This window comes from Mastigoproctus giganteus, chromosome 7 (genome assembly GCF_048544385.1).
Source record: "Mastigoproctus giganteus isolate SK-2022 chromosome 7, ASM4854438v1, whole genome shotgun sequence".
NCBI lineage: Eukaryota > Metazoa > Arthropoda > Arachnida > Uropygi > Thelyphonidae > Mastigoproctus > Mastigoproctus giganteus.
The window spans coordinates 163,586,043-163,614,039 of NC_143581.1; positions in this window are offsets into that span (position 1 = coordinate 163,586,043).

Genomic DNA, 27,997 nt, shown 5'->3' on the forward strand with positions numbered 1-27,997 from the left:
CACTCGTTCCAACAGCTCTACATCCTTCTTAAAATGAGGCCTCCAGACCTGTATACAGTACTCAGTGTGGTCTGACCATTGCATTATACAAAGGGATAATCACCTCCTTATCCGTGCTAGAAAAATTCCTATATCATTGACAACACACCATGAGCTACTCTTGCAGCCCGTCTGCACTGCTCAGAAAACTTCATATCTGCCTGCACAATTATCCCCAGGTCCTTTGCATTCTCTACCGCTCAGTGTGGTACCACAGAGTTGATACCTTACTCTGGGATTACTGCTTCCCATATGTAGTACTTTACATTTGTCAATGTTAAACTTCATTTGCCATCTCTCAGCCCATCTGCTCAACCTTTCCAGATCCTGTTGCAACAGTGTATTGTCATTAGTGTCATTAACAACCCTGCCAATCTTCATATCGTCTGCAAACTTGGACATTAAGCCTGATATACCATCATCAGTATCATTTATAAATACAGAAAACAATGGACTCAACACTGAACCCTGAGGGACTCCACTAATAATATTAGTCCATGAAGAGCAGTGTCCATTGATTACCACTCTCTGTCTTCTCCCACTCAACCATCCCTTTATCCATAGCAGCAATTTGCCTCCAATGCCAGACTACTCCAATTTGTGCAGCAGTCTTCCATGTGCAACAGTATCAAAGGCTTTTCTAAGATCCAGATATATGATATCAAAGTTACATCATAGTATCCAATCAAATTAGTCAGACAAGACTTCCCCTTAACAAACCCATGCTGTGTCCGAACTATAACTGAAGTCTTGTCTAGATGTTCCTGCAATGCTTCATTAACCAGTGCCTCCATTAATTTCCCTGGAACAGAAGTTAAACTAACAGGTCTGTAATTACCTGTGTCTCCCTTTGATCCTCCTTTGTGGATTGGGGCCACATTTACACATCTTCAGTCCATGGTTACCTCCCCTGAGTCCAGGGAAGCTCTCATAATTATGGCTAATGGTTTGCGTACTTCTTTTGCCACATGTCTAATTAGTTCATCTGACATCCATTTAGGCCTAAATCTTGAACAATATTTCTTTGTTGGTATGAAAAGCCTAGTAGCTTCCAAGATTAATTCTTTGAATGCTTCCCATTTCAATTTGCTGTTGGTAACATCATCAGTTGCTTCCACCGTATAGAATTTAAATACTGTCTCAGACCACCGTAGTCACCTTTATGAAAGCAAAAACCCTTCCCTTTACCCTTGATGGTAGTTATCTCTTTGAGTAAATCCCACTTCAGCACACTGTGATCACTGCCACCTAGTGGTTCCTTTATCTGCAGGTTCTTGATGCATGAAGATTCATTACTGATAATATAATCAGATCAAGAGTATTACTCCCTCTAGTTGCCTCCCGTACATGCTGCTGTAGAAAACAATCATCCAATAAATCCACAAAAGCTTTGCTAGTGTGTGAGTGTCTAACCCACAAATTCCAGGCAATATCCAGGAAATTAAAATCCCCATTATAAGATACTCTAATTTACTGGCCCACTCTATTTCTTTGCACAATTGCTCATTATACTCATCAGATTCATTATGACTATAACACACACACCTACTCTCATTTTTCCTTTCCTAGTGCTTATGTCACACCAAACAGACTGAACATTGCATTCCACCAACATCAATTGGATGCACTTCTTAGATTTTATGTGTTTCTTAACTAACAGCATAACCCCTCCTCCCTTCCTGTCCTATCTATCTTTTCTGTACACATTGTACTCCCAAAACTCCAGTTCTGCACTGCTTATGTCTGTGTGACACCATGTCTCTGATATCTGAACAATATCTGCCTTTGATGTCTTGAGTAGCACTTCGGGCTCATCGAATTTATTAACTATACTTCTAGCATTGGTGTACATGCAAGTATACATGCACCTGTTTCTACTCTTAGTTACCCTAACACGGCCCGTGTATTTAATTTTTCCACTATGACTCCCAACAGTTCTGAAAATTCTCATTGCTTTGCTTTCCAGGTTGCTGCTCAATTCCATTTCAATAGAAGTAGTGAAAAAATCACTTTTACCTCTGACAGCAGCTACTGTTAATCTATTAGTCCGTGTATCCCCCCCCCCAAGCTAGCAGTTTTCCGACCCTCCTAACTCTGCCTCGATAGCATCAGCAAAATTCTTGCACCCTTTCTATTTAAGTGTATCCCATCCCTGTAGAAGCAGTCTCTCCTGTTAACAAGCACCGACCAGGCTGAGAAAAATTCTACCCCTTGAGCCTTGCAGAATGTCTCCAGGCCCGAATTGATCGACAAGGCTCTCATCATATACTCCCTCGTATTGTGTCTGGGCAGAATTGCAGACCCTTTCAAATTCATCCCTATCTCATGGATTTTTTCAGCATTGTCTTGATTGTCTTGTACTTTTTAAGTAATTCTGCCTGTCTCCTATTCTTAATATCATTAGTGCCAACGTGTACAACAATATCACCCTTTGTGCCCTTAAAGGATGATATCTGCCCTACGTCATCAACCTTTGCCCTTGGCAGACATACCATGGTCCTATTCCATCTATCCTTTTTGCACTATGTTCCCCATTTCCCTGACAATAGAGTCACCTATAACAACTAGTTCCTTTGGGAACAGTGCATTCTGCCTTGGGGGTTGCCACTGTGTTGCACGATGTTCAAGTGCAAGCTCTGGCATTGATGTGGGCAGCTGAGAACTTGATGGGCCCCTCAATTTAAATCCTTCAAGAGCATCCACCCTATCCTTCAAGCTCTCATATAAGCTCATAACAATGTCGAATTGGCGCCTGATTTTCTCGCACTCCTTACATCGCGCACGCACACACAAAGACATTCCCCTTGGCAATATCATGTCCCGTTGCTGATTGCTCCACAAACATCAAACAAGCAGAGCATTTCAATAGACTGTGATTCAGAGGACAACCGCCCCCCCCCCCATTCTCCCCTGAGCTACAGCACTTCCACTAGTTTGAGCCTTTTGCTTTGCTGCTCTGGTCTGAGTCCTGATTTCTATTCAAGTTCAATAAAATTCCAATACAAAATATAACCTTAAACTTATATCCCAATGCAGTAATAACACTAAATATGTATTTCGGTATCGAATGTTATCTCCGAGTTCCGTTATATGACTTTCTTATCCGCTGTTAACTTGTATGTATCAATTCACGACGCCACGCTTGTAATAACTAGGTCTAGTTTTCCGTTAAGCCTTATGCTAGCACACTTGTATCGGATAACAATGGCGGCAAGTTACGAATGGTTAATCTGTGGACACAAGGTATTATTTACTTTCCAAATCGCACTATCTAAATTCAAAATAAACCACGGAGCTTGACTAGGTCTATAAGCTACTTATAGAAAATAATTTAATCTAAAAATTAAGTCAATAAAGCGGCTAAGTATAATTAAAAACTTTGCATTTGCAGTAGCTGCAAAACCTGTCCACACATGGATTTGATGCCCTTACTGATACTAAGTAATAACCTACAAAATCTCTATCTAAATTCAGTTTCAAAATAGGTGAAAAAACATGTTTAAATAGCTATAAATATGGTGATCAATACGTTTTGATTTTCTGGGATTGTCCTGATTTTGTTAATGTCCCAGCTTCCTCAAAAAAGGCTTAGGGATGCTATTTTTTTCCCGATTTTCCTGGAAAGCTATTTTTCTGAACTAAATATATGATTTTAAAATTAATAATATATAATTTTGTTAACTGAGCATGGCAAATAACATTATCATAATAAATAGCAACACTTGTACATTTTACATCTAGCATTGTAGAAGTGGAGGACATTGTAATAAATCATCATTACAAACTATTGTTTTCAGGCCTTAATCAAATGAGCAAAAGAAACCTTTTATAATTATTGATAAAATAGAGTGACTGATATTTTATTTTCTCCCCATTCATAGAATGCCTATGCATAGTTGCATTTATAAGGAGCAGTATTTAAATGATTGGGCATTTAACAAAAAAAGATTGCCTTGATGACAATGTTTAGTACACAATATGCATGACATTTTTAGTAGTGGACATGATGGTCATGCTAATATAAAAGCTTAATTAACCCTGCAGTGGGCATGCATTTGCCATTACACTAGGGAACATGTTTTTAAAACCTTTTATCAGCAAGAAATAATTCAAAATTGTTGACTTTTTGACACCACCCTATATTTTCAGTTTATTATGAACACAACTCTGAGAAATTTTGATTTTTGTTATATTGAAAACATAATGTTTAAATATTTTTTTAAATAACACCATGGGGGCATATGTGTTTGTTCTTTTATGAATTTTCCTTGCTTCTTTGTGTGCAGTGTAATTTGTTACTTCGGGAAGGACAACCTGTTGTTAAGGCTTGCACTAAGATTAGTGACACTTCTGAAAACAAAACTTAATGCATTCTTCTCTATTGGTGCTCAAGTTATTTACGCCAGCCAATTTCATTTTCACTTGTGAAAACAAAACTCCCACATTTTTTGTTATTGGAATTTAATTGTTTACGTAAGTCAGTGCAAATCCACAATTCAAGCTTCTCTTAAATCATGTGACAGGACACTGGCAGAATTTAAACCTTATTTAACCCAGAATGACCCTGCTAAATCATATTTTCATGTAATTTCATTATATATATTAAAAACCTAAAATAAAATATATGCCAGTAGCATGGCAAACCAGTAGAGTGAAAATGAACTTAACCAATAAAATAACAAAAAATGAAAGTAAAATGGGGGGGGGGGAATAAAGAAGAAGCGGGTACTGTTGAAGCAGCATTCCTAAAATAATTTACAAAATACAAGCCAATTCAAAAGAAATTTAGTGGTGCCCCCCGAAGGCACCCGTTTCCGAATTATATGAAATCTCACTAAGGTAGAAACGTGAACTACTAACAATACGTGACCAAATGAACTGAAAATAATAATTAATAAATAAAATAGACTGACCATTATGCCCCATCTCGACGGAGGACCACGTGGCCAATAATAGTCAGGGAATCACCGCATTTTGAATGCTAAACAAATCTATGCAGCGATGGAATGATACTAAAATCAAACCACCGATGCAGTAGATTTGCATAGCAATGGTCCTTATGCAGTGAAAAATAATAATAAGACAAATCTGTCTTATTATTTTTTACTGCTATGCAAATCTATTGCATCGGCTACTGGCATATATTTTATTTTTGTTTATTATGCACATGTGGTTTGTACTTTTCTGCTGCCACTGATGTTAGCTTTTGTACTATTTTTTCTTATTTATTTTTTTTTACTACTTTTACTTTTTACCTCTCAATTTAATTTTTGGATTATATATATTAAAAATTATATACAGGTAACCCCATATAACACGGTAGTTAGGTTCCTATAAAATGTCGTGTTGTGCGAAACCGTGTTATACAGGACTAAGAAAAAATACAAAAGGGGGGGTTGCATTCCAAAAGCTAACAAAAATACACACTATTTCATTAATAAAATGTTAACAAAAATACACCATTCTAGATTTCGTGTATCTTTTGCTATCTTTAAAAAATCAGTAATCTGGTTTTATTTGCTTTTTCTTGATAAATCTTTGTGAATTAAATGCTTAGTTCATCATATGGAACTAAGCATTTTTGAAGCTCCCTTTTGAACTTTGGGCTCCTTTCATTCAAGAATCTGCATTCAAAAAATAAGATTCTAATTGCTCGTCTAACTTTGTGCCATCCCGTATGCTTTTTAGTGTAAAATTTGGAAGTTTTAGAATTGTCATCTGCGCTATGATCTCCTGAATTGATTTTGGTTTACCTCCAATGCCATTTCCGCCATATCCACTTTGCCAACTTCTTTTTCTATCAGTAATTCTTGAATCTCTTCAGTAATCATATCTTTTTTTAGAAGCATTGGCGACTAAGGCCATATTGCTCTGCGTATATTGTCTATAAATTGCATGTGCTCCGAGGTCGATTTTCTGTTTTAATGGACAAGAAACCAGAGTTTCTGGTTGAAAATCCATGCTACCCTCACTTGAGCCCCACTAACTAGCCATGTTGTAAAAAAGACCCATAAATATTTCTTCTCTGTCATCGATAGGATTTGAACTCAGGTCTTTTCCACCCAGTGTGGGGGAGGAGGGCGATTCTATCAACTGTACTACCCACGAGGGCTTCAGTAGTCATATCATCAAAACCTTCCCCTTGTACCGACGTGGCAAGTTCTACTATCGCACCGATTCCTTTTCTGCTGGTTTGACCATATTTCTTGAGTGAACTGACTCTGACCATACATTTTTCCACATGCATTTAATGTTGATGGTTTTACTTCTTTGAGCAATAAAGCTGTGATTCTGATACAGTCCACAATTGAGAAATGTTTCCCTGCCTCCATTACTTCAATAGTTTCAGAATAAATTTTTTCCAAAATCCATTGTAACGATTTTCTGATGTAATGAGTTTTAAAGGTGGATTTAATGATTTTATCTAATGGCTGAATGAAAGAAGTTGTGTTAACCTAGTACAAATGTGGTGGTAGAAATATAACTTCAACGTTTGGATGACTTTGGGGGCCTGACGTAGCCCAGTGGTCAGGAACGAGAGTGCATAGCACGAGTTCCTTGAGTTGACCAGGGTTCAAGCCCGTGACTACTAAATACGATAAATATTTGTATTTACAGATTTATTGTATCTGGAGAATAGCATTAGTAGTGGCACATGATCCAAAACAAAAAAGCAAGCTTATACAGTATATCAGCCAAAAAAAACACTTCCCATTCACCTATCCATTTGCTCCAAATGTTTGTCCAGTTCTTCCTTGAATTTATTTAAGCTATCAACTTCAACAATGACAGATGGAAGTTTTGTTCCAGCAATCAACTGGTCACTAGCTAAAGGCAAATTTCCGCACATCTGTTCTGCAACTCTTTCCTCAATTTGAATTTATGCCTGCTCAAGTGCAGAATCTGAGCAAGCAGAAGTACCCCATTGGCATTGATGTTACTGAAACCATTCAAGGCCTTAAACATGAAAATCAGATCATCTCGCAGGTGCCTAGTCTCATGACGCTGCAATTTGCAGAATCTAAGCCTTTCTTTATCAGAGCAACCCTTTTTTCCTCCACCAATCTTGTTGTCCTTCTCTGTACTCAATCCAACAGCTCTACATCCTTCCTAAAATGAGACCTCCAGACCTGTATGCAGTACTCAAGGTGTGGCCTGACCATTGCCTAATACAATGAAATAATCACCTTATCCCTCCTAGCAAAGTTCCTGTATATCATTGGCAAGACCCCATGAGCTGCTCTGGCAACCTGTCTGTTTGCGCTGGTCTGCAAACTTCATATCTGACAGCACAATCACCCCAGGTCTTTTTCATTCTCCACTACCATGAGTGTAGTACTGCACAGTTGGCATGTTACTCTGGGGTTACTGCTACCAATATCCAGTACTGTGCATTTGTCAATGTTAAATTTCAATTGCCACCGATCAGTCCATCTGCCAAACTTTTCCAGGTCCTGTTGCAGCAGTGTACCATCCTTACTATCATTAACAACCCTACCAGCATTTCTATGATCTGTAAACTTGAACATTAGCCTGATATATCTTCATCAATATCATTGATAAATTTAGAAAACAACAATGGTCCCAACACCCAACCCTGGTGGACTCCATTAATAACGTTAGTCCATGATGAGTGAACTAATGTTATTAATGTGGACTAATAACATTAGTCCAAGAGATTTCAGTGGCTAGGGTTTTTGTATACAGGGTGTCTCAAAAATACACAGCATAACTTCAGGAATGAGTTCCTCATATGTAGACGATAAAAATATTTTATATCAACATAATTCCGGAATTGCCTGGTTCCCAAGTTATTAACCAGAATGTCGTATCTCCCACAGGTGATTTCCTTCATCACAAGGTACTGACAGGATCTGGTGGTTTTCCATTCCGACCATGTACTCAAATCAGGAGCAAGCGGATGTGCACTTTATGTACGATTTGGCGGATGGCAATGCTCTGGAGGCTCGTCGTTTGTACCACGAAAGGTTCCCAGAACGAAGATGTCCAGACAGGAAAACGTTTGAAGGTATCCATCGCAGCCTTTGTGAACATGGGACCTTTACACCTTGTGCAGTCGACAGAGGACGACCAAGATCTATCACTCCTGAAGTAGAGGAGGAGATTTTGAATGTTGTGCATGCCACTTCTGGAATCAGCACATGCAGAATAGCAATGCACTGGCTGTTCAATGTTTGCTATTTGGAGAGTGTTGTGAGAACAGAAACTGTATCATCTGCAACGGGTACAGGCCTTGTCACCAGCAGATTACCCTGCACGAGTAATGTTCTGCCAGTGGTTCTTGCTGCAACGTGGTACAACTCCTCAATTTCTTGCCTTAGTGATATTCACAGTTGAAGCACAGTTCACACGAGACGGAATCCAAAACTTTCACAATCAGCATGTATGGGCTGAGGAAAACCCACATGCAATTCTTCCATCACATCACCAACAGCGGTTCAGCTTCAACATCTGGGCGGGTGATTTTGGTGATACGTTATTTGGGCCCCATGTACTTCCAAACTCACAGGGCAGGCGTACAGAAACTTTCTGAAAAATGCCTGATTCCTTGGACGACAGCCACTGATCATTCGTCAACAAGCACACTTCATGCACGATGGCGCTCCCACACATTTCAGCCACCTATCCTGCAATTACCTAAATCGAAGGTTTCCTGGTTGGTGGATAGGTAGAGGTGTACCAACTGCCTGGCCTCCACGCTCACTGATTTAAACCCACTAGATTTCTTCTTGTAGGGCCATTTAAAGTCATTGGTGTATTCCACTCTGGTAGCTGATGTGGAAACTCTGCAATCGAATTGTGGCAGGTTGTGAGACAATACAAAACATGCCAGGAATTTGGCATCGTCTTCGCAAGTCCGTGAGACGTCAATGTGAGACCTGTATTCAGGCAGAAGGTGGACATTTTGAACAATTACTATAAGGTGATGTGAACAGTTAAGTGTCATAAACAGACCTTCAAAACTCAGAAACCAAGCATTTCCTGAACTATGTTGATATAAAATATTTTTGTTGTTTACATATGAAGAACTCATTCCTGAAGTTATGCTGTGTTTTTGAGACACCCTGTATATATATTTATATATATATACAAAGGGTACTAGGAAAGTTTTGCAATACAGCTTTGTTTATTTAATTTTTTCAAAGTAATTTCCTCTACATTCAATACACCTCTCCATCCTCCGAAACCAATCTTTAAACCAGTTCTGCCAAGTTTCACTAGGGAGTAAAGCACACTCGTTGTCCCAAGCCCGTAGAAGGTCCTCATCACTGGAAAACCGCCTCCCTTTTAGCTTCATTTTCACATGCGGGAACAGTGCAAAGTCGCAGGGAGCAAGGTCTGGACTGTAGGGAGGGTGCTCGAGAAGTTTCATTCCTGTCGTGGTCAAATATTCGGTGCAGGCTTTGGCGCGGTGAGCTGCAGCATTATCGTCATGGAGGTACCAGGTGTCCATTCTTGACTTTGGCCGCAGGTTCTTCATAGATCCAATGACTTTAGGCAGGCATTGTTCAGTATACCACTTAGCTGTGACTGTCTTCTGCATGTCCAAAACGACACGTTCCACAATTCCACTCGATTTGAAAAATACAGCTATCATTTTCTTCTTTACAGATCGGGATTTTCTGACAATTACGGGTGTGTCGTCATCATCAAAGACCCAAACTTTGTTTTGAGCCTTGGTCGGCAGATCGTAATAGTACAGCCAAGTCTCGTCACCTGTCACGATGTTGTTCACATACCGAGATTGTCCCTTATCAAACTTTTTTAACATCTCCCGGCACCAAGTCACACGTCGTGTCATCTGCTCTTCAGTCAGTTGATGCGGCACCCAGAGAGAACAAAGTTTCTTCACGTGCAAATGATCTTGCAGAATCAAACGAATTGCTGGTGCATTTAGGCCCAAAGTATCCTCTATCTGTTGGTAGGTCACTCGCCTGTTTTCGTCAAGCATTGTCCTCACAGCAGTAACGTTTTCCTCCGTAACTGACGTTCGTGGCCTTCCCGGCCTCTCAGAATCCTCCAGAGTGAAATTTCCCCTTTGGAATTCTCTATACCACCTGAATATCGTTGTACGATGTGGACAATCATCATCTAGTGCAAGAATCATTTCTTCTAAGCACTGGTCTATGGTTAAACCACGCACGAAATTATACCGCAAAACTGTCCTTATCTCATTTCGTGACCACGATGCCATCGCAAGCACTTTACACTCTCACTACTAATGAATAACTGAGCCCATCAACTTGGCGCGGCGGCTACTATGCACGTATGAACATGTCTCAACATGCAGCAACAAGCAGCTTCCTGTGATTCATTGTTGCGTCATATTGCAAAACTTTCCTAGTACCCTTTGTATATATATATATATATATATATATATAAACGGGTAAACACTAGGAAATAGGGCTAAAAGCTAAGGGCAGTTTAAATTTCAACATTTTTTAATTTTGATAAGTTGTATGAGGCTTACGCAGGCAGGTCAGTGGGAGAAGGCAGAAGTATGGGGACGATAGAGAACGCGATCCCATAATGTTAGTGAAGCAGGTCCATGCCTCACCAGGCGAAGAAAGGGGGATGGCAGGGGGAAGAAACAGAAAAACTTTCTCCTCCCCCCTGCCAGGTGTTATAGTAACCCCATCCAGATTGCCATTTGACAGCAGAGCTGCGATTTGTCCTGTGGTCCCAGTCCGATCCCAGCAGTGATCAGACAAGTTACGAGTTCATTCTTGGGATAAATCTCGCCTTTGCAGTTCGGTGTTTGGAGTCCGTTCATGGTTTGTCAGGTCTGGAGTATCAATCTTAAGCAGATTTCTTTGCTACTTGGGTCAGGTTCTGCTGTAAAGTGTAAAGCGTGTTTAGTGTAAAATGGCACCAGGGGTTTCCCCCCATTTCTGTGTTGTTTTCATTGTAAGTGTACCAGTTTGCTGGGAAGGCCAGTGATTTAAAAGTGTATGGATATTGTAGTAGTGTAGTGTTGTGTATCATTCATTTAGCTGCGGGACCCTTGCTGGGGCCCAACGTTGCCCACACTTTGCCTCGTGGAGGTAGACCAAGTACCCAGTAGTTTGAAATTTTTCCTCTGGCAGGACCTGCCACTTAGTTTCCTGAGATTTCAGTGGCTAGGGCCTATGTAAAAAAAAAAAAAAGAAAATGGAAGATAACACTAGAGTTGGATAGGCCAAATATGGTGAGTGTGGTTAATTTTGTCATAATTAAATTTGGACGTGTGGAGCATATGCTAGTGTACAGGCAGAGTAAGGGGAGGAAGACTGGGAAGAAAGACAGAAAGATTGGGATAATAGAGAAGACGACCCCTGGTAGTCACTGGGATCGTCTTCTCTATTGTCTTTAACATCTTCCATTACCTGAGGGATGATATCCACTCGTGCATACTGCTCTAACTCCAAGTTTTGCATACACCTCTTGCATTAACTGTGATACAAAATTACTGCCATGATCTGAGAGTACTATGGCAGGTATCCCATGACGATTTATTACTCCATCAATGAGAGTTTCTGCAACCTGCTGAGCTGTCTGGGTACGCATAGGATATGCTTCCACATAACGGGTGAAATGATCCACTACCATTAAAATATACTTATAACCTTCTGAGGTTGGTAATGGTCCTAACACATCAACTGCAATTTTATAAAAAGGCTTCGCTTCAGATTCAGCTCTAACCAAATTTGCTTTGGCTTTTGGTTTAAAACCTCGTCTTTCCATACAGCTTGGACAGGAACTAACATAGTTCTTTGTATCGTAATACATGTTATCCCATACATAATCCTGCCTAATTCTCTGAAGAGTTTTGGCAAGAGCCATATGCCCTGCACAATATGCATCATGACACGCTCTCAAGATCTCACCCCTTAATTTATTTGGTACGACTAGTTCTAATGGTTCAGCTCTAGTCGCTTTGTCAGATGGTAGAATATAATGGTATAACAGTTTATTTCTCACAAAATACTGATTTGCCAATTTGGGTGAAGGACATTCTGTCTTTCCTTCTAATTGTTCCAAAACGGGTTTTAATTTTGGATCTCGTTGCAGTTTACAAGTGATCTCTTGTGGATCGCTACTGTTACTATCACTTCCATCCTGACTCGTCTGATTCAAGTCAGTCGATGTCTGTGTGTCTAATACACTAACTGGTCTTGATAGATAATCTGCATTCTGATTTTGCTTTCCTGGGCGATACTGAACTTTAAATTATATCCCATTAACATCAAATTCCAGTGTGTGAGACGCGCATTAGGGTTCTTCAAGTGAAGCAGATATTGCAAAGGTCTAATTATGGTAAAACAATTTACATATAAGAAAGGATGGAATTGTTTTATGGAGAAAACAATTGATAGTGCTTTCTCTGTAACTATAATTCAGTTCTGCTGCTCTTAACTGTCTGCTCACATAAGCTATAGGCTGACGAATTCCCGTTTGTCCAACTTGTTCCAAAATTCCAGAGAGGGCCTTCTCACTTATGTCACTGGTGAGAAAGAACTCTTTCTTGAAATTGGGTTATATTAAAACTGGCTCAGAAGTTAACAATTCCTTCAACCTCTCAAAAGCTTGATTAGCGGCTTCACTCCATACAAACTGCACAGACTTTTTGGCTAGTTTTGTCAAAGGAAGACAAATACTAGCAAAGTCTGGAATAAACTTACGATAGAAGTTACGCATTCCCAAGAATCCACAAACTTTTTTCACGTTCTTTGGGGGTTTACATTCTTTTACAGCTTTCACATTCCTTGGAACTGGTTTCACTCCTGCACTATCAGTATGCCCTAAGAATTCAATCTAAGTTTTTAGAAACTCACGTTTGCTTGCCTTCAATGTTAGATTGTATTGTCTCAATCTTGCAAACACTAGTTCAAGTTTGCGGAGGTGGTCTGAAAAAGATTCTGAACACAAAATAATGTCGTCCAGATAGATAAAAATGGCTTCGGACTGTAAACCTCTTAATGCAAATTGTAAACCACGGTTGAATGTTGCGAGGGCATTTCGTAATCCGAAAGGCAAACGTCGATAGTTAAATAAACCCGCATGACAAATGTAACCAGTCTTGAAACGATCAGTTTCATGTACAAATAACTGATTGTTACCAAAAGCAAGATCCATTTTCGAAAATAACTTAGCCTTTCCTATCATGTTGAGAGTATCTTCCATATTTGGCACTGGGTATACATCTGGTACAGTAACACTGTTCAATTTACAAAAGTCTATGCAAATACACAAACTGCCATCCTTGTGAACTGGCGCTAACGGTGCAGTAAATGGTGATTTACTGTATTCAATAATTCCAGCACTCAGTAATTCTTGTATTTGTCGATCAATTTCTGGTCGAAATGCATGTGGAATGCGATATTGCTTCAACTTAATAGGTCTTTCATCAGTGAGCTTAATCCTACGCTTAAGCACATCTGAACCACTTAACTGATATGGTGCTTTTGCAAACACATCCATGTATCTGGATAATACATTTTGAAGTTGTTCTCTTTCTCCCTTCTTTAAATGATCTAATTCAAAATCATCCATAGTAATAATATCATCTTCCCCTTGTATAGAGTCAGATGCTAACTTAAACTGTTGGTCGCTTAAGGTATGAACTCGGACCACTTTTGAGAGTTCTTTCGCAAGCATATAGGTTCTGTAGATAAATTAGCAAAGACCGCATGGACTTGCTTTTTGCAGTCTAGGATTCGGTTCTATCACATCTTCACATTCATTGTTTAACTGATTGTCACATTATAGTTTCGATACACGTTCTGTGAGAGGTGGAATTATTTGCTGCGTAACAGTTCTTCCTGGGGTAGGTTCACATGATTTTATTATTTTGTCCCTAATGCCTTCTTCACGCATACAGATATGACTGGGCACTGACTTAATTAAACCTGTTCCCATATCTATCACAAAATTATGCTATAATATACTTTTAAATATAGTTTCATGTTTTAAGTTTCGTTTGTTAAGATGTTTAATATACTTTTAAATATAGGCAGGCCGAAAGAAAGGGGGATCGGTATATAAGCTAGGGAGCAGTGATGAACCATAACTAAACACTTGGGAAGAGAAACTTACCCTACAGATGAAATGTCTATCTGAAGTCGTTATACTCTCTTCTTGTATTCAATGTTCAGTGATAACTTATACAATTTTAAGCTCAAACTAGATGCATATTTAAAGATTCATGTTAACATTAGTTAATACTCTTTCCCGATAGCATATCATATATTAGAAAGGGGGGGATTCAGCCTGAGGCTCCTTGCGACTTCTTCAGTCGAGTCGCACTGAGAACAAAACTTTAACGCTCAACTTCTACTTTTTTCCTCTACCACACAAAAGAGCACACTCATATTTATGCCTTCTCTTGTGGCAATCAAAATAAAATCGGAATTTTTCCATTCGTCGGAAAAAGCTTTTGACCACCCTCTCTAGACACGATAAGATCTGCCTAAAGGTGACTCATCCAATGCTTCAAAGTTCTCAAGGCATTTCTCCTTCCTACATACTTGTAGTATAATTGTGTGTAAAAATATTTCTCTCTCTACTCCTTGACAGAACATCTGCTCGTAACTTATGGGCAGTAGGCGTGACTACTTCGAGTATATAGAAACTGCTTACGTTCTTACATTTTTATGTTAATTCGGCATCCTGTTCATATAGATGAAAAATGATTATTAAACGAATTATCTAATAACCTTCCATTGTTTTAGAGTTTGCATAATGTTAGAATAAACGAGAACAATCGTCTTTTAGAAAGTTCTAAATTAACTACATAATTCTGATAAAATAAAAGGCTTTCGTAAGCGAACTCACGATTATTACGCCTGTTTATGAATTCAAAATAGCATATGGCTAAAAAATCATGACACTACAATAATTGCTAATAATTGTGTAATTATTGGATATCGCCGCAAACATGCTTGTTTGTAAGTTTTAAGGTTACTTTTTCATACTCAAGGGCAGTTGTCTGAAAGACAATGCGTGGAACAAAAATGATGTAACGTTAATTATAGTTCCATTTCATCAGCAAAATAAAAGAATTCAATTTAGCAATAACTAGTAAAAGAAAGCTTCATCAGGTTTAACTGATTACAACATATTAAAGTTATATTCCCATGATTTCCAATATTAGTTACTCTTCTGATAATATGCCCAATTAATAATAATCTACTACAGGTGACCCCCGCTTAATGCTAATAATTCATTCCGGAAAAACAGAGCTCTAAGCGAGCGCCGCATTCCCATAAGGTAACATATGTATTTGTGAGTTGCGGTCGGTGCCATAGGATATTTCCTAATCAACAATAAACGGTAGGGAAAAGTTGCACAAATGTCGGTCAAAATAATATTCAAATATTTGTACATATAAAATATTCTGCATTACATATGTATATAATTATGTGGTAACTACTTACGTATCAAAATTAAACTTAAAATTCCAATTAAAATCATGAATTTAATTGATTTAATTTAATTGATGAATTTAATCAAGAAAAATGTGTTGATTTTGGGTTGAACTTTGGCCCTCTTCCAAATAAACTAAAAGGGGTATTAATTTTAAAATCTCCCTCAGCGTTACCACCCAACAATAAAGTCAACCGATCCTTTGCCATTTTGAAACCTGGCATGTTTTTTCTTCTTTCGATATGAAACTTCTTTTAGGCATTTGTTTCCACATAAGTTCCGCTTCATCTATGTTAAAAACTTGTTGAGAAGTATAACACAATATCCCTCTTCAATAATTTTAACAATATTTTTTTTAAAGTTTCGACTCCTTAATCTGCACTTGTGGCTTCTCCCTGGATTTTAAATCTATTCAACCGGCCCTTACTAGTTTTAAATGGTTCCACATGTTTTTTTAAGTGAGTTTTCTTCAGATCATCATATTGGCTAATCTCTCTTTTTTTTTTATAATATTTAACTTAACTGAATTCTACATTGGATATTATCTTCAATAAAATCCTAATAGCCGGCCTAGCCCTGGTTGCTTGCAATCAAACAGCTATCTGTTTGATTGCAAGCTGCTAAAATTAATTCTTTATTTTTTTTATAATTGTTCTTACAGTTAAACTTGCAAGTCCTAAATTATGGCGCACATCCGCTTGTCTTTGACCAGAATCGATTCGCTTAAAAACGTCTAATTTAATTTTTAAATTCAGTCTTTTTCTTACATTTATAGTCTTCATACTGCGTCCAGACGTTGCTTTTTCATTCTTATCCGCCATTATTAACTCTTCGAAAATTTAACGCGTTGGTTGCATTAATTACGATACAATGTTCGAGTAAACTGTCCGTTATGCACAATGTCTAACACTGTACTGAGTGATGACTAGACTTTGGATAAATGCATATAATGCAAATATTACAAGCAATATACTTGATCATTTTTTAAAATGTTGATCTCGGAACTATAACAAGTCACTGTACTGCAATTAAATTACCGTGCGAGAAAATATCACTGAGCGTGGGAAAATTTCTCAAGTCGATGTGGGAAACGTTTTAATGCTGTTTTGATATTCATTTTCAAGCTATCGATTCCATCAAATGAAACGATTTCGTTAAATATGCCAAAAATGCAATATGTAAAAGAGCATTATAGTGATCTAAGACAGCGTTATAGTCATATACGGGTTATAAGAACAGCGTTATAGCGAATCAGCGTAAAGAGAACAGCGTTATAACGGGGGCCTGCTGTAATTAAAAAAAAAAGGTAAAACAGATATAATAGGATTACTAACATGATGAATTTCGGTATAATAAAATAATATGAGAGATGGGGGTAGTTGCGGAGCGATGGTAAGCGCTTTGCAACATATGCCGCTGTGGAGATTTAGAGGGGGGTTGGCTGCTGAACCTTACGAAAGAACATATTAATGGATGACTGGATGGTGGCTTTTTTTGTTTTCATCGTAGATTTCTTTGTAGCAAGCAAGCATATCATTCACCCCTCTGTTAACATTTAAGAATGTTTCGCTGTCAGGATCCATCTCTTGTGATGATGTGTCTCGGCTCCTCATTTGGTTCATCTTGAGCTTCGTCAGCCTTCTTTCACTATCGCTGCATGCAAGTCAATAAGTTCTTCATTAGATAGTTCCTTCTCTTCTTCCTCTGTTGACCCCTCTGTCTTTGGCATCAATCTCCAACTGAAGTAGCTCTGCAACCTTTACAATCTTATCTGTACCCTCTTCATATGATTCATCTTTTTCAAATCCTTTGAAGCCTTTTACGTGCCGTGGGCATATTTTCTTCCATGTGCCATATAAACAACTTTTAGTAATTTCCACCCAGACCTTATTAATGTTTAAGATGTGATAAAGTTTCAGTAGCAAAAGCTTAATTATAAGACATTCTATAATTATTTAGTGGTTTGATGGGATGATAAAAGTAAGATTTCCAAGTATCTTAACGTAAAATTTTTCCCATCGTCTACTGCAGATAATTCCTGAGCAAACGTGCTTAAATAGTGTGCTTTTAAAATCGAAATAACACCCTGATTCATAGGTTGGATGAGTGAAGTCATGTTTGGTGGTAGAAATATGACTCATTCAAAATGAAATCATGTAGATGTGTCGGATGTCCAGTAGCATTATCTTGAAAGGAACATCGTCTTTAGAATATTTTTCAACCTCGGGAATGAAGCAGCATTTAAACCAATCCTCAAAGAGACAGATATTATTATCCATGCATGCTCTCTGGTTCGATCGGAAATGCACGGGTAGGGTGGCTTTATTGATGTCCTTAAATGCACAAGGATATCCAGAATGGTACGTAAGCAGTGATTTTAATCTGTAATCTCCCGCTGCATTAGTCCCAAGCACGAGCGTGGCCCTATCTTTTGATGCCTTGAAACCTGGCATTGTATTTTCCTCTTTTGCAATGTATGTTCGATCGGGCATTTCTTCCAATACAGAGCAGTCTTGTCAACATTAAAAATTTGCTGCGATGAATAGCCGCCTTCATCAATAATTCTTTCCAACGCATCACAAAATTTCTGTGCAGCTGCAGAATCGACACTGGTGACTTCACCGCATACATAACGCATAATTCCTGATTTTGGTTCATACGTAATTGAGATGTGGAGTGCATGACATGTTCTTATCCGGCCTATCCCGAGATATTTGAGATCTGTCCTTTGCTTTATGGTTCCATGGATTTTTATCTGTGGGGGGCCGCCTGAAATCCAGAGAGCCCCTCAGAGGGTTGAATTCGTTTTTCCTGGCAAAATTCTGAGATGGTTGTCTTGGGTCCAGTGCAGCAGTGTTCTCTGAGATGGCTTGATTTTCCGTTGCTTCCATTTAAGCTCTGTTGTCGGCCTCAAGCATCATTATCAAGTCATCGACGTAAGCTTTCATTTTTAATGTGTACAGATCAGTCTGCGCCCGTAGCACAGTAGTATCGTGACCGTCCTCCCCACACCGGGTGGAAAAGGCCCAGGTTCGAATCCCATCGATGATGCAAGGAACTTTAATGAACTTTTTTCACTCCGTGGCTGAGTTAGTCAGTCTCGGGCGTAGATTGCAAGGTTTTTCCTCCAGAAACGGGTTTTTACGTTCAGCAAAACAGGCAAATCGGCCAGAGAAACATGAAATTTACAGACAAAATGCATATATGGGCATATATTAGAAATAATGGGTGGCCCTAATATAATAGTTTGAGTTTGTGTTCAGTTCAAAGTTTAAGAATTCATCAAGGACCAGATTCCACAGAAGGGATTCCAGGACAGAGCCCTGCAGGCACTGAAGACAAGTCGTGACTCCTGGCAATACAGAGTACTGACGACTTTTATATTTGCTTGGTACGTCTGGTTGCATCGGTATAAGTTGATGGGTATGTTCGCCTTCCAGAGCCTGCCAAGGAGGCTTGGCCACCACAGCAAGTCAAATGCCCTGGCGAAATCCATTGAGATTATTAGGAAATTCTTGTCGGTTCAGATGGGTGGTTCATTTCTTATGCTTTTGAGAGCATCAGTTGCAGAGCGCCCTCTCCTAAAACCGAATTGATTGAGAAAGGAGGGCCCCGCGCCAATGTAATGGATTTCAATCTTTTGATAGAGCAATTGTTCGAAAGTCCTGCTGAGCACCAAGTGCAGTGCAATTGGCCTATAGGATTCTGGAAGGTCTTGTTGCTTTTCCTGCTTCTTCATTATGTCTCACTCTTGCTGACCTCCAATCAATGGGGAAGTAGCCCTCTGTGAGGCAGTGGTTAAATAAGCTCAGGATTATGTCAGGGGTATATTTGTCCGTCTTTTTGACGATTTCAGGTTCCAGTAAGTCTTCACCTGGTGATTTTCAATTTTTTGAATTTTGCTTGCTGAAATTTCAAGATCTACTCGAGTGAAGGCTCCTTCAACATGTGAGGGGTTATAGTCAGAGTTCTGGCATAGTCGTATCTCGTCCTGTGCTCGGACAATAGGTGATAGGAATGTTGTGTCCAGAATGTTATTTATTGACTTCTGCCATGTTCTTGTTTAATTGCTTTGCAGAAGTTTGGTGGCAGGGATGACCTCACCCCTGTGGAGTTTGTTGGTGGCTATTATGTAGACCACCCCCCAGAGTTTGGGTTTTCCGACTTTTGCGGCCCGGTGTTCCCAGGAAAGTTTGTTTCTAGTTTTGATTTGAGCTGTGTATTCATATCTTTTTACCTTGTAGAGTAACCTCAGGGCCTCTATCTCCACCTCTGGCCAGGAGTGACGAGCCCACTGGTAGTGTTTTCGGTAGGCGTTGACTTCATGTCTTAGTTCTTGGAGCTGTGAGGACCACTTTGGGAGTAGGTTTTCTCTCGATAGCAACATTTGCAGCATCTGTAATTATTTTAACGATCGCACGTTGGTGTTGGTCAGGACAGGTCTGAGGGGTTGAACTTCTGGGCTATCCTATTCAGGGTCTCCCGGAAGAGGTTCTGGTCAGCCTTGTTGACCGAAAATCTGTGAAGTCTATCTTGCCATTGGCTGGACATAGAGACAATGGTGCAATTGAAAGGTGAGCACCCTGTGATCAAATGTTGTCCAGTCACTTTTAACCGTCCAGGAAGAAAGGTGTCCTGCAATCAAGCAGCTTGCCAGACTAACATCAATCGTTGCCTCCCACAGAGTGCTTGTTAGATTATTTGGTCTATTAAGGATCATGAGGCAGCTGTTGAAAAGGAAATCTTCTAGGCGTTGGCCATTATTGGTGCCGTGCTGATCTGGTGTTTTGCTGTGCCAGGCTGGTGACCTAAAATTCACATCGGCACCGATTATGAGTGGCATTTGGGAGTTGTATGAGGATGTTTTCTAGGTATCTGATTATTGGGATGATGTCAATTCCTGGTCTGCTGTAGAGTGAGATTGCATACAACTCTCCCAGTGGTGTGGTAATGTGGGTGCATGCTGCCCAGCTGGTGCAGAAATCCGAGATTTTGGTGAGTATCACCCTCCACCTGCATCACCTTGTAGGGTAACAGATATCCTTTCACTTCTTGCTAGTGTGTGTAAGGCTCCTGAATAAGGAGGTCCAGGTTTTCCTCCGCCTTTTTTTTAAGTTGCGGCGTGACTGTGGTAGCTCTCTGGGCGTTATGTTGCACAAATTTTACAATGTTGGTGTTACATTTTTTTGGGTTACTTCCCATAGTCGATCCGTGATTGGTGGCCGCTCTTTGCTTTTAGATATACTGGACATGTGTTGTCGCGGATTGAGTGGACGGCTGGCATTTTCTTGGCTTTGCAGTTTGTTCAGGTTGGCTGCTTCCACGCACGTGTGTGTGTTATGTGGCCATAGCGACAACACCTGAAGCATTTGAGAACAGCCACGTGTTCCTTGAATCGGTGGCTGCCCTAGTTTATGTAGACTCTTTGTTGATGACTAAGAATTTTCCAGGCCACTGGGGAGAGTTCAACCATCCAGTTTATGGCAGTTCTTGCTGTAGAATGTGTTTAGCATCAAACAGCACCAGGGGTTCCCCCATCTCCAAGTAGTATACATTGTGGGTGTGAAACAGAACACTGTCAATACCAGAGGTTTACAGGTTTATGGATTTTGTATATGTGTAGTGTTGTGCACCATATGAGGGCCCCTAATGAGAACCAACATTGTCCACACTCTGCCCCGTGGAGGCAGACCAGGTACACCAGTATTATGATTATTTACTCTGGCAGATTCTGCCACCTAATTTCTTGAGATTTCAGTGGCTAGGACCTTTAAAAAAAGGGGGGGGGGAGAAGAAATAGGGATAGCTGAGGTAATTAAAAGTTGTGTTAATTAAATTTTTGAATGTGCGGTACGATTATTAGGGGTTGGTTTGAATGCTAGTCATGAAAATTTTTGAGAGCGCAGGGGGGGAGACTGAAGGCTGGGGGGAACAGAAATATGGGGTCAATAGAGAATGCGACCCCAAGGTGTCAGTGGGGCAGGCCCATTCTCCACCAGAGGGAAGGAGGGATCAGCAGGGGGAGAAGACAAAGAGACTGTCAGCTCCTCCACTAGGGGGAAGAAAGGACCATGCAAGGGAGCATGGTTCTGAGAGCGAAGATAGCCTTGAACAGCAAAGCTGTGACGAGTCTTCTTAGGAGTACCTGTTCAGTGAGTCCAGTCGGGTCTGAGATATGTCACTCACGGGAATGGTGTCCCATCTTTCAGTTTCTCGTAGTTACAGTCTGAGTCTGTGGTCGCACTTGAGATGCAGTCACATCCATTTGTCACTTAAAATGTGAAGGGTCCGGTTTTGGTGTTCATTCTTGGGACTGATGTCCTGTTTTTTGTGATGACGATAACATAGTGATTAATTGGTTTGCACTTTGTTGTTACAGACTGGTTTTTTCCAGAGTGTGGAATTTCTTTGAGCAGGTGGACCAGGGCTTGAGGTTATATATAAGGCGGATCCAGTAGGTTAGAATCAGCAGATGGTGGAAGTATCCGGCGTCTAGCAAACATCTTTTGGGAAAAGTCAGAAAAGGCTCTGTAGGTGATTTCATCCTCCAATAGGTAATGCTCGTGATTTGTAGGTATAAAATGAAGTTGGGTGACAAGTAGACCCCGGAGATATTACAAACTGCAGTCGTACATAAAATGGTGCCAGAACTCCAGGGAGCCCCAGGCACACCTTGGGTTATCAATAATTCCCAGTAGATTTAGTTTGCAACGGACTGCTCCATGCCCTGTGAGGAGGTAGTTTCCTGCTGTTGTGGGCACAGGAGCACCGTTCCTGGATATTTCATAACTGGAAAAGAGTCGCCTAGTTTGATGAATCTAGCTTTTAACTCCAGTATGCCGATGGGCGTATGCGTATTCGACGGGATACAGGCGAACAGCTGCAATCAGACTGCATGGTTTGACAAAAACATGATGGTGACCTCCGTAGTTCCCTCGTCCCCATTGTACATACCCTCACCACCAGACCTTATCTCAGCATTGTGTCCGATCACGTTTTGCGCTACATGGTTAATGTGTATCTACTTGGACTTGGACTCTTGCAAAAAAGATAACGCTTCATGTTACAAGTTTCATGTTATGTAGGAATGAGTCGGAGATCGTTTCCAATGATTTATTGTGCCTCTGGTGGCCAAGTTCTCCTGACATCAGTACCATCGAACATTTGTGGAATGCGTTGGGATGCAGTGTTTGCCAGTCCACTCCAGTGCTTCGCTCTTTTGGTGAACCCCGGGACGTCCTTCCTTCCAACTGGTCCGGGATACCTGAGGACACTATGCTGTGTTGTAGAGGCTATGCCAGGCTGGGTTTAAGTGATTATCACGGCAAAAGGCGGTCGAACGCGCTATTAGGTAGTGCTCATAATGTTTTGGTCTTTGAGTGTATTCCCCTTTTCATCAAGCCATATCTACTCTAGCTCTTGTGCTGATTGGCTTTTTTTTTATGACCTTGCCAATCTCCTCCAGTAAAGTCAGAACTCTCGGTACATCAATATACGGATCAACACCTTGCTGATCACGTCTGAGATTATGTTGAACCTTTTGTTTGTATATTAACTGCTTGAGATTCCAGTAACCATTCCTTCTCTTTTCTACTGTTTACTTTGGATTCAATTCTTATATTATCGTCCATTTTACATGGATGAATATGAGTCGGTGTATATAATGCTATCGAAAGTTGTGCGTCCATAATAAGAGTCCATTCTGTATACCTTTATCGAAAGTCGCGCCAATCCTTACAAGATACAGCCCACATGTATGTATGTATGTATGTATATATAATCCTGCTGTCGACGGTGACACCCAGGCTTATTTATGCCTATCCACCTATATTCAATTGTAGCAAACAAAAAATAAAATAAGTGTAGTGTAATCTGTAAATAGCAGGCCACTCTGCCACTATGGAACAGCCATCATACAAAGGGTACTAGGAAAGTTTTGCAATATGACGCAACAATGAATCACAGGAAGCTACTTGTTGCTGCATGTTGAGACATGTTCATACGTGCATAGTAGCCGCCGCGCCAAGTCGATGGGCTCAGTTATTCATTAGTAGTGAGAGTGTAAAGTGCTTGCGATGGCATCGTGGTCACGAAATGAGATAAGGACAGTTTTGCGGTATAATTTCGTGCATGGTTTAACCATAGACCAGTGCTTAGAAGAAATGACTCTTGCACTAGATGATGATTGTCCACATCGTACAACGATATTCTGGTGGTATAGAGAATTCCAAAGGGGAAATTTCACTCTGGAGGATTCTGAGAGGCCGGGAAGGCCACGAACGTCAGTTACGGAGGAAAACGTTACTGCTGTGAGGACAATGCTTGACGAAAACAGGCGAGTGACCTACCAACAGATAGAGGATACTTTGGGCCTAAATGCACCAGCAATTCGTTTGATTCTGCAAGATCATTTGCACGTGAAGAAACTTTGTTCTCTCTGGGTGCCGCATCAACTGACTGAAGAGCAGATGACACGACGTGTGACTTGGTGCCGGGAGATGTTAAAAAAGTTTGATAAGGGACAATCTCGATATGTGAACACCATCGTGACAGGTGACGAGACTTGGCTGTACTATTACGATCTGCCGACCAAGGCTCAAAACAAAGTTTGGGTCTTTGATGATGACGACACACCCGTAATTGTCAGAAAATCCCGATCTGTAAAGAAGAAAATGGTAGCTGTATTTTTCAAATCGAGTGGAATTGTGGAACGTATCGTTTTGGACACGCAGAAGACAGTCACAGCTAAGTGGTATACTGAACAATGCCTGCCTAAAGTCATTGGATCTATGAAGAACCTGCGGCCAAAGTCAAGAATGGACACCTGCTACCTCCATCACGATAATGCTGCAGCTCACAGCGCCAAAGCCTGCACCGAATATTTGACCACGGCAGGACTGAAACTTCTCGAGCACCCTCCCTACAGACCAGACCTTGCTCCCTGCGACTTTGCACTGTTCCCGCATGTGAAAATGAAGCTAAAAGGGAGGCGGTTTTCCAGTGATGAGGACCTTCTACGGGCTTGGGACAACGAGTGTGTTTTACTCCCTAGTGAAACTTGGCAGAACTGGTTTAAAGATTGGTTTCGGAGGATAGAGAGGTGTATTGAATGTAGAGGAAATTACTTTGAAAAAATTAAATAAACAAAGCTGTATTGCAAAACTTTCCTAGTACCCTTTGTATAAGCAAATGCTTCTCGGTGCCCTTCCCTGGCACAACGAGCGAGGCTTGGCTCCACTATTAATGTCTATACATTAAAAGCACCAAAAATCCTGCACCCACCAGTGAAGTGCAAGACTGGTAGGTGCAAGTAAATCCCGCTCCCAGGCTGCCTACAAAAAAAAAAAAAAAAAAAACGCAAACAGCTCCGATGAGAATAAAAAAAATTAAATCAAAAAAAAAAAAAAAAAAGATACAGCCCACAGCAATCTTAATACAAACTAGCAGTTCCTAACAGCCATTAGACTGACCTGTAAAATGCTAGTCGCTAAGTCAGATTTCACAATCGCTATGGTTGCAATATTTGTCGCGTTCTGTTCACACCTAGCTAATTACAAAAAAAAAAAAAAAGTTAATGCGATGTAAGTCGCTTTTGGCCTTCGTGGACAGGACTGCTTCGACAAAACTTGAATTTGCCTTGCAGATACCTGTTTCAGCATGAGACACTGAGGGGGTGCTCTGGTGTGGGACCGTTCATACATCTGACCAATAAACTCATTTGCTACTGCTTTTGACTTGGCGCTTCAATCCGTCCTGTATTCCAACGGTGTACACTCCAAACCTTCCTAGAAGGTTCCCCTGTCTGCCTTTCTAGACTCTTTCTCCTCAGGGATGACATTTGTGCATCTCGATCTTACTCTTACTACTACTACTCAACTCTTCTTATCCTTCTTCTCCCTTACTATTTCAGCTTCATTGTAACTTCGAGGGTCCTGCTACTCCTGTCAGAGATCATGGAGTGACCCACTTTGTTATGGCTAGAGATTAAAAAAATAAAATTATTATATTAGGGTCGCCCGTAATTCATTACATAACCCCGTATTTGTGCCTGTAAATTGTGTGTTCTCTGGTCGATTTGCCTGTTTTGCTGGACGAAAAAAACCCAATTTCTGGGGATAAAACCTTACTATCTACGCCTGAGATCAACTAACTCAGCCACGGAGTGAAAAAAGCCCATCAAAGTTCCTCGCTTCATCGACGAGATTCGAATCCGGCCTTTTCCACCCGGCGTTGGGAGGACAATGAAGGTGCCACTGTGCTTCCCGCTCAGACTAGGGATAGAACCAGGGAGCTACATTTTGGGTGATAGTTGCTCCCTAGATGCTAAATAGCTGGTCATACAACACGAACATAGCTAAACATATGGCCGAATTGGCAGAGTTTTGCCTCGACACAAGTAGAGAAACCTTGGGATCCACCTAGACAAGAATACTAATGCTATAGCAATTGCCTGCGATCTTTTGTCGAGTTTCGGTGGAAATATTTCGCCATTGCTCATGCAGGAAAACTTTAATATAGTTCGGGAATTATGCTTCCTTTGTTGCTTTCACATAGGTCTCTCCAATTCATTCCTCAGATATTACGATCGGACTCTAAGATGTTATGGGGTTATGATTGGACTCTGAGCTGGCTGTTACATTGGCAACACGTTTCTTCAAACGAGTCATTTCGCTTTATGAAGCATTGTCCTGCTGAAGTACATGGCACCTTACCGTAAAACTTAATCATCGTAAGAAATGCAGCATTGTGTAAAATTATGGTAGTACAATTCATACTTTCCACCGTCAAAAAAAAAAAATAATAATAAAATAAAAAGTGGTTCTGCTGCATATCTTGAAAACCATTCACACCTTCGCACTTTAACCACTGTTTCGTATTTGGGGCGATGCAGTCCGCATAGAGTTTTTCTCCTGACTCCAAACCCAGATTCTTCAAGTAATTTGAAGTAGCATATACTGTGATTCATCACTGCAGATAACCATCGACTGTAAACTTGATCACTAATGCTCTGCATACAGTGATCATGTTTACAGTCTTTCCTGTACACTCCTGAGCGATTCTGCTGTAGCTGTTGCACTGATTTATTTATTTTTATTTTTATTTATTTTTTTGTAAACCTTTTTGACAATTGTTAGGTCCATTTCATCAAATTACGCTGTCGGCCATTTCGCAATTGAACTTATCGCATCTCGTTTTCTTCCACTTCCGTATGCTATTCGGAATTGCCGTCCGCGAGAATTTCAGAGCCACCGAAATCCATTCAAATCCAATATGGCAGGGGTGGCCAACAAGTAGATCGCGGTTTAATTTCTGTCGATCACGACGAATTTTAGAAATATATAAAATATAAATTAGTCAAAATCTAAATGTTATTATTATTATTATGCGCCCCACTGCACAACAGAATTTCTTCATGACACCTAATTTACAATCTATTGTTTGTTATTTGGTTTTTAAGAGCATTAGCAACTAAGGCCATATTGCTCCGGGATATGCGGTGGTCATTCTCTGACCTTCCCGCATCCTCTGTATTTGGTGGTGACGGGCTCGAACCCCTTACAATCTATTATGGACATAGATTTCAAAATCGTGAATTCCATCAGAGGACAATCTCTTCAAAGCAAAATGCACCTCGATGAAAATGAACCAGATATGATATTACACACACATATGAGATGGCTGAGTCGGAATAAGTTTCTACAGAGATTTAGAAATTTGCTGAATGAAATTAAAAAATTTGTTAATCAAAGGGGGGATGTTTCTGTAACTACAAGATACGGAGTGGTTGTGTGATCTGGCTTTTTTGGCAGATTTTATCAGTAAATTAAATGATCTGAATTTGGAATTACAAGAAAAAAATAAAAATGTGGCTGACATGATTAGTAGTATTTCTGCATGTAAATATCAATTTTTGACAATGGCTAAGGATCTCAAAGAAAAAAAATCGATCATTTTGCAAATATGCGAGATCATTTGCAAAAATATCCTGTTTTTGAATTTAATAATGAGAAATACGTTTCTGAAATTGTGAAAGTTGTGAATGATTTTGAAACCAGATTCAGTGATTTTAAAACAATTGAAGACATTGTTCAATATATTTCTTATCCATTTAATGTCGACATAGACACGAAACAAATTGCAAAAAAAAATCGCTGAGATTTTTCTCATGGAGAAAATATTACTTGAAAATGAAATTATTACATTACGAAACGATATCTTCCTAAAAGCCACATCATCAAAAAACGACTTTTGGAAATATGTTTGCCAAGAAAAGTACCCAAATGTAAAAAAATGCCAAGTGAAAAGTGTGTTAAGAGTCTAACGGCACCAGTGGTTTCCCCCATCTCCGCATTGCTTTCATTGTGTGGTGTACTAGTTCACTGGGAAGGCCAGAGATTTAAAAGTGTGTGGATCGTGTAGGTGTGTAATGTTATGTACCGTTGTTCCTCTGGCCATTTAGCCGCTGGACCCCTGCTGAAGCCTAACGTTGCCCGCACTTCGCCTTGTGGAGGCAGACCAGGTAACCAGTAGT